The 8,210-nt window shown below is 46.1% G+C and overlaps 2 pseudogenes; both read left to right on the top strand.

The window, feature by feature from the left end:
• The first annotated feature begins 276 nt into the window (after positions 1 to 276).
• Positions 277 to 2,538, top strand: LOC134009842 (uncharacterized; annotated as a pseudogene).
• A 2,998-nt stretch (positions 2,539 to 5,536) lies between these two features.
• LOC134010181 (U5 spliceosomal RNA) lies at positions 5,537 to 5,644 on the top strand (annotated as a pseudogene).
• The last annotated feature ends 2,566 nt before the right edge of the window (positions 5,645 to 8,210 follow it).

Genomic DNA, 8,210 nt, shown 5'->3' with positions numbered 1-8,210 from the left:
GATAGACAGGATATAGCTGTCGAAGTCTTACTCTGTTAACAGTTTTAGTCAATTATTTTCATATATCCTGAAAATAATAAAAAATTAAATACAAAATATGTAAAAGACAAGTCGTTCTCCGTCCTGCCTTGTGCGCCCCTCGCCGGACCCGGGAGGTTCGCAAAGCGCCACACGCCTGGAACCGTGGTGAGTCCCCGGGAAGTGTTCAGCTGTTCAGGCTCACTCTCTCTCAAAAAACAATAGGTGCGGTGTTGTGTCCTAGAGACAACGAGTGGAATAAGAGCGAGAAGAGAGCTCTTGATCGTTTTGTCTGTAAGGAACTGTTAACTGGGAGAGAAATATAACAAAGGAATAAGTGATCGACAAAGAGTGATGTTTGCCAGGGAAGGCCAAAAACATTTGCTGTAATAAAGATCTCTTGATGTTGTATTCAAAGCCCAGCGCAACACCGTGGTAGGTTGGGTGCAGGGATTCTCGAAAGGGAGCCTCTGACCAACTCAGAACCAAACGTGCGTTCTCCGCGCACGCAGCCTAGGTAAATTCGAGAGACCCCGAGCGCCGAGTGCGTAGGGTCACGCGCGAGATAGGTGAGGGCGTCGGAAGGGCGCCGTGCATGCATGCTCGCAGTGAGCCCGGCCTCGTTCGTTTCGACACAAGCAAGGAGACAAAGACGGGCCAGCTGGTGAAATTCTGGATGGGCGGGTACCTGCGAGCACTGAGGCTCCTCCCCATCGACCTGAGAGTGCCGGTGGCCTTCGACCTCCCACCGGCCTACTCGGTTTTTAAAAAGTTTTTGAAGGATTTTAATCTTGAACAGCAGACAGAGCGAGTTTTAACAAACCATTGTTTTATTCTCTCTGTTGTGCAGGAGGGGGTGCCGGTGAGTCCAGTGCGCGGGCTCGCGCTAGACGAGCCCTCCATGGTTTGGCGCAACGTGGCCCATCCTGCTCTGCTGAACCGGCACCGCGACCTCAACTGGATGGTGGCCCATGAGATCCTCCCGGTCAGAGCCGTCATGCACTCCCGGGGCATGGGAACAACATCAAAGTGCCCACGGCCGACTTGTGGCGGAGAGGAGACCGTGCGGCACCTGCTCTGGGAGTGCAGGGCCGCCCGGGACCTGTGGATCCAAGCGGGGCCCCTGATAACCCCGAGCCTGCCAGCAGGGGAGGTCCTAACAGCACAGCTGGTGCTCTACGGGGTGAGCAGAGACCCATACCATCGGGAAAATTCCGCCAGCTCTGGCTCACCCTGACATGCTACAAGGAGGCACTCTGGACCTCCAGAAACCTGCTGGTGGGGAAGCGCGTGGAGACGGCCACCCAGGCAGTGGCGATACTGGCTACAGGGACCCTAGGGTGGTACGTCCCACGCGCCATTCGGAAGGGGCCCCCACCCTCGTGAAGTGGTCCGGGCGGCCGCGGCCTGACTGCGCCGGAATGGCTGCCGTGGTAGAGGATCTCCGCTGGGCCCCAGAGGAAGAACGGAGCGGTGACCGGTTCGGTGGAGCGGGAGGAATCGGCCCCGTTCATGGACTCCAAGTTCCCCCTTCTTTGCACAACAGAGACTTTTAAAACTTTTACACACATTTCTTAACATGTCTTAACCCTGTATTGATGCAACACTTTTATGGCTTTTATCACACTGTGTTTCAAAGTATTTTTTTGTTTTAAGTAGGGAGTCAGGTGGCTGAGCGGTTAGGGAGTCGGGCTAGTAATCTGAAGGTTACCGGTTTGATTCCTGGCTGTGCCGAATGAAGTTGTGTCCTTGGGCAAGGCACTTCACCCTACTTGCCTCGGGGAGAATGTCCCTGTACTTACTGTAAGTCGCTCTGGATAAGAGCGTCTGCTAAATGACTAAATGTAAATGTAAGTATTGCCTTTTAACATACATACTTTTAAATTTGTTCCAGCACGTGTTTTTTATTCAAATTTATGCCTTTTTAAAGTGTTTTAAGATATGCAAATTGAAAATGTACATGGGTGGTTGACGTGAACTCAAATCCAAAGTGGAAAAAAATATATTTCTAAAATGTGTGTCAAATGCCATATAATTATATTGCTTAATATGTGAATAACTCAAAACTGAACGTGTCCCTTTCTAATTCCTTATTTATTTTGCATTTTATTAACTTTTTTGTGTGGTAGTCCCAAATATTGTCCACCGGTGTGACACCATTTTTAATGTTAATATTTAATTCAGAGATTGTGTGACAGATAAGACAAATATGCACAATCCTTATCAATTTGTCCTAATTATATTCCCACATCAAAAATAACCAATAAAAATTCACAATCATGTTATTATCCTACTATAAGATGTACACATAGGGACTTTACCATTACGTCTGGATTATATTCATTATAATTAGTATAAAACCTAATGAATCTTCATTCCATCCTTATATGTGCATAGTGATGATATCATTATTATACTATTCAACACTTTTTACATTAATTTGTGCATTAAAATGCCTTTTCCACTTATAATTCAGTTTGTCACACCACAGGACATTCCGTCACACGATTGGACAACACAAAGTACCGGTACACCCTTGTTTTGTACAAAGTCACATTTATTATTTCTTGTTCAAATTAATTTAAAAAAATCATTAAAATAAAGTTACAACTTCAAGTTCAAATGTTTTTTGTACAATAAAGTAAGAAGAAAGAAGAAGAAACCAACATTCCCATAAAAAAGACTTGGGAGCCATCGTAACATTTAGCAATATGACATGAACGTGTAAACAAATTTGACCTGGCTTATTACTTTTCTTGTTCAAATTTAATTAAATAGCCATAGGGCCTAATTCTCACTTTTCATAACCATACATGGAATGGACCTAAAAAACAAACTACTGTTTGGGTAAAATTCATTAAACAACCCATTCATAAAACAGCAAAACATCCTGTGGTTCTTAAAAATAATTCATAGTTTGTTATAATTGATAATTTTCTTCATGAACTGTGCTGTACAACAGAGTACACCATGAAATACAAACAAAATAAAAAAGCAGTAGTGTTTTAGAGTGTTTAAGGACTCATCCTCCTCCTTTCACACCTCATTGAACAGCAGCCAGTCATATTTGGTGAGCTGGGCTGCACGCTGGTAGGGCTCTGGCTCAGAGATGACACTGACAAGTTGGTCCTTGCTGTACATAATGCAGGCTCGCCTAGCAGGCCACTTGAATATGTTTTTCCCACCAATTTGCACCATGCAATTGACCTCAGTGTGTTCAGCATTTAGTTGTGTGATCTGTCCAACAAATGGCTTCTTGTCATAGCGGACAATGAGGACTTTCCCTACAGTGTACTTGTCATCAAGCTCTTCCTTCTCTTCCTCTCCACTACTGGGACTCTCAGGCTGGGTCTCTTGGACTTCACAGGCAAGCGGTTCCTCTGAATCTTTTGACCGATTGTCTGGCCTCATCTTGCTTGGAGAGAAGCAGTCGCACATCTCTGGGTAGCGGCAGAAACAGCTGAGAGCCCTATAGAAGATCTCTCCTGCAGTGAAGGAAAGTATTTGGTGTGTGTTTAAGATGCCAGGTACTTTCGGGACAGACGGTGGCAACATCTCGTCAAACACCTGGATATCTGCCTCGTCGATCCATTTGAATGTTATGTTTGGGACCTCTTTTCGGGCTAGGAACTCATAGAAGTCCTTAGGGCTTTGTATGTCTTGCCCCCCATGGACATGATTGTCTGCCATGCGTTTCACTGATCCCCCAACTCCATCGAGTGCACCTTTCCCATGGGCTCTCTCTGAGTAATTCCAGGTGATTCGCTTCAGCCTCCATGTGTAGGGTACACTGCTCAAAAGGTAACAGTTTGCCTTGTTTCTGTATTGGGTGACTGGGCCATCACTCAACACATGAAGCGTGTCAATCTTGTGGCCAGAGTTTGCTATAATTTATGAAACCAACCATGACTATTGTGATACGATGAAGCATTAATCACGTCATGAAACTTTTCAATTCTTATGCTAAAATAACTTTTGGTAGCTTGTCAAAATTACTTTCTGCATCTCTCTCTCAGGATGTTCTCTCTCCTCTGAGGATCTTTATTCAGCCTCTCCCTATACTTCCTGGTCCTTTCCTTGCTTGTCATCTCAGCCTCACGTTCAATGTGGATCTGAAACTATCCTTAACAAAACAGAGTAGGAAGGTTTGACTTGTGGTGTCCTACAATTCTGAGAGTAACAGAAAAAGGCAAAACTTGAAAAAAGAAAATGCAAACATCACTACTACAATTAGCTACTAAAGGTTGGGAGGGAAGTTAGGAAGGGGATAGGAAGCAGGGAGGTTGGGAGGCGGGAGGAAGTTAGGAGCGAGGGAGGTAAGAAAGGAGGGAAGTTGGAAGGGGGGAGATTGATAGGGAGGGAGGTTGGGAGGTTAGGAGGGAGGTTAGGAGGGAGGGAGGTTAGGAGGGAGAGAGTGATGGTTTTGTACCCCTTGATAGAGCCTACATCCACTGGTGTGACAGCCATTTCCACCAGTGTGACGCTGATTTCATGTCACACTATAGGACAGTGCTGTCACACCAGTGGACGTTTTCAAGATCAAGGTCAGTTTGCGGCCTAGCTATATGAGAGACAGTCTTCAATCCTGACTAACAGTGTTAAGGTTTACATTATTTTCAATAGTCAATCAATATAAATTGATGAAAATTTTCAGATCAATACTTAAATTACGTCACACCAAAGGACTGCATAATGGATCCCATTTCCAACAGTGCACAGAAATAGCAATATTATGAAAATATTTTAGACAGAACTCACCTTGTGTGCAATCCATGTGCTCCAGTGAGGTCTACTGTACTTCCTGGATGAAGAAGGGCCCCTCTCAGTAATAGGGTGCCCAAATTAATGCCCGTTTTATATCTACAGAATAGCGTCACACCAGGTGGACACCAGTTTTGCGGACAAAATGTAAAGTGTCATAATTATTCTAAAATGGGGACCTTAAGACTTATAACCTTTAGTTTCATTAAGTTAACACTACTATAACATCTATTCAAGTACTTTAATGTATTTAGACTTATGTTTCGTTTAATTCAAGTAGTTTTAAGATAAGCAACGCTACCCCGGACAGTCACGCCAGTGGACAAATGTCATGTTTAAAACAAAATATTTACATATTTGAATTATAATGCTCATTAATTACAGATGTATTAGTTCTGGAAGATTAAACTGTATATAAAAACAGATATTTTAATGAAATATTATAAATTTTTATTTATATTTGTCACCATGAACACAAAAATGGAGCGTCACGTCAACCACCCACATGAGTGAGCGAGAGAGTGAGTGAGTGAAAGAGAGCTGGCTGACAGTCAGCGGCCGAGGTGAAAAATGGGAAGGCAATCGGAATTCGTTTTTTATTGCCATGTCAGTCGACACCAACACGGAGTTGACTGGCTGGAAGGCGCATACGATAAACATGTACGGATCTTAATCGATAAGCGGTTCGCCGACGCGGACGGGTGAGTCAGGGCCAACGGAGGGGTTGGGGGTAGGCCGTTTGGGTCGTTTCAAATCGGCACTCTGGTTCCCCTTCAGCACGCACAAGACTTTCGCCTTTTACTAAAGACTTCCGTGGAGGGGAGCGCCGACGAGTGGAACGTGGTATTTTTGGGAGGCTTTGCCCGAGGGAGGGAAGAGCCTGATGGACGTGTGACAAAAGCAGGGTAAGGTTGGCTTTGGGGTTAGGTGCGTGCGTGCAGGTAAGGCTTTTGTCTTTGCTTCTTCCGTAGCTGTTTCAATTCTGTTGCCTTTTCCTTTGCTTTCCGCTTCCGTCCCTGCTTGGCTTTGGGGTTAGGTGCGTGCGTGCAGGTAAGGCTTTTGTCTTTGATTCTTCTGTAGCTGTTTCAATTCTGTTGCTTTTTCCTTTGCTTTCCGCTTCCGTCCCTGCTTGGCTTTTGGGTTAGGTGCGTGCGTGCAGGTAAGGCTTTTGTCTTTGCTTCTTCTGTAGCTGTTTCAATTCTGTTGCCTTTTCCTTTGCTTTCCGCTTCCGTCCCTGCTTGGCTTTGGGGTTAGGTGCGTGCAGGTAAGGCTTTTGTCTTTGCTTTTTCTGTAGCTGTTTCAATTCTGTTGCCTTTTCCTTTGCTTTCCGCTTCCGTCCCTGCTTGGCTTTGGGGTTAGGTGCGTGCAGGTAAGGCTTTTGTCTTTGCTTTTTCTGTAGCTGTTTCAATTCTGTTGCCTTTTCCTTTGCTTTCCGCTTCCGTCCCTGCTTGGCTTTGGGGGTTAGGTGCGTGCGTGCAGGTAAGGCTTTTGTCTTTGCTTCTTCTGTAGCTGTTTCAATTCTGTTGCCTTTTCCTTTGCTTTCTGCTTCCGTCCCTGCTTCTTCTGCGGCTTTTGGCCTTGGCTTTCCGCTTCCGTCCCTGCTTGGCTTTGGGGTTAGGTGCGTGCGTGCAGGTAAGGCTTTTGTCTTTGCTTCTTCTGTAGCTGTTTCAATTCTGTTGCCTTTTCCTTTGCTTTCCGCTTCCGTCCCTGCTTGGCTTTTGGGTTAGGTGCGTGCGTGCAGGTAAGGCTTTTGTCTTTGCTTCTTCTGTAGCTGTTTCAATTCTGTTGCCTTTTCCTTTGCATTCTGCTTCCGTCCCTGCTTCTTCTGCGGCTTTTGGCCTTGGCTTTCCGCTTCCGTCCCTGCTTGGCTTTTGGGTTAGGTGCGTGCGTGCAGGTATGGCTTTTGTCTTTGCTTCTTCTGTAGCTGTTTCAATTCTGTTGCCTTTTCCTTTGCTTTCCGCTTCCGTCCCTGCTTGGCTTTTGGGTTAGGTGCGTGCGTGCAGGTAAGGCTTTTGTCTTTGCTTCTTCCGTAGCTGTTTCAATTCTGTTGCCTTTTCCTTTGCTTTCCGCTTCCGTCCCTGCTTGGCTTTTGGGTTAGGTGCGTGCGTGCAGGTAAGGCTTTTGTCTTTGCTGCTTCCGTAGCTGTTTCAATTCTGTTGCCTTTTCCTTTGCTTTCCGCCTCCGTCCCTGCTTGGCTTTGGGGTTAGGTGCGTGCAGGTAAGGCTTTTGTCTTTGCTTTTTCTGTAGCTGTTTCAATTCTGTTGCCTTTTCCTTTGCTTTCCGCTTCCGTCCCTGCTTGGCTTTGGGGTTAGGTGCGTGCGTGCAGGTAAGGCTTTTGTCTTTGCTTCTTCTGTAGCTGTTTCAATTCTGTTGCCTTTTCCTTTGCTTTCCGCTTCCGTCCCTGCTTGGCTTTTGCTTCTTCTGTAGCTGTTTCAATTCTGTTGCCTTTTCCTTTGCTTTCCGCTTCCGTCCCTGCTTGGCTTTTGGGTTAGGTGCGTGCGTGCAGGTAAGGCTTTTGTCTTTGCTTCTTCTGTAGCTGTTTCAATTCTGTTGCCTTTTCCTTTGCTTTCCGCTTCCGTCCCTGCTTGGCTTTGGGGTTAGGTGCGTGCGTGCAGGTAAGGCTTTTGTCTTTGCTTCTTCCGTAGCTGTTTCAATTCTGTTGCCTTTTCCTTTGCTTTCCGCTTCCGTCCCTGCTTGGCTTTGGGGTTAGGTGCGTGCGTGCAGGTAAGGCTTTTGTCTTTGATTCTTCTGTAGCTGTTTCAATTCTGTTGCTTTTTCCTTTGCTTTCCGCTTCCGTCCCTGCTTGGCTTTTGGGTTAGGTGCGTGCGTGCAGGTAAGGCTTTTGTCTTTGCTTCTTCTGTAGCTGTTTCAATTCTGTTGCCTTTTCCTTTGCTTTCCGCTTCCGTCCCTGCTTGGCTTTGGGGTTAGGTGCGTGCAGGTAAGGCTTTTGTCTTTGCTTTTTCTGTAGCTGTTTCAATTCTGTTGCCTTTTCCTTTGCTTTCCGCTTCCGTCCCTGCTTGGCTTTGGGGTTAGGTGCGTGCAGGTAAGGCTTTTGTCTTTGCTTTTTCTGTAGCTGTTTCAATTCTGTTGCCTTTTCCTTTGCTTTCCGCTTCCGTCCCTGCTTGGCTTTGGGGTTAGGTGCGTGCGTGCAGGTAAGGCTTTTGTCTTTGCTTCTTCTGTAGCTGTTTCAATTCTGTTGCCTTTTCCTTTGCTTTCTGCTTCCGTCCCTGCTTCTTCTGCGGCTTTTGGCCTTGGCTTTCCGCTTCCGTCCCTGCTTGGCTTTGGGGTTAGGTGCGTGCGTGCAGGTAAGGCTTTTGTCTTTGCTTCTTCCGTAGCTGTTTCAATTCTGTTGCCTTTTCCTTTGCTTTCCGCTTCCGTCCCTGCTTGGCTTTGGGGTTAGGTGCGTGCGTGCAGGTAAGGCTTTTGTCTTT

This window comes from Osmerus eperlanus, chromosome 23 (genome assembly GCF_963692335.1).
Source record: "Osmerus eperlanus chromosome 23, fOsmEpe2.1, whole genome shotgun sequence".
In the NCBI taxonomy this organism is placed as follows: domain Eukaryota; kingdom Metazoa; phylum Chordata; class Actinopteri; order Osmeriformes; family Osmeridae; genus Osmerus; species Osmerus eperlanus.
The sequence above is the reverse complement of the archived record's forward strand: the minus strand, read 5'-3'. Positions and strand labels throughout refer to the sequence as shown.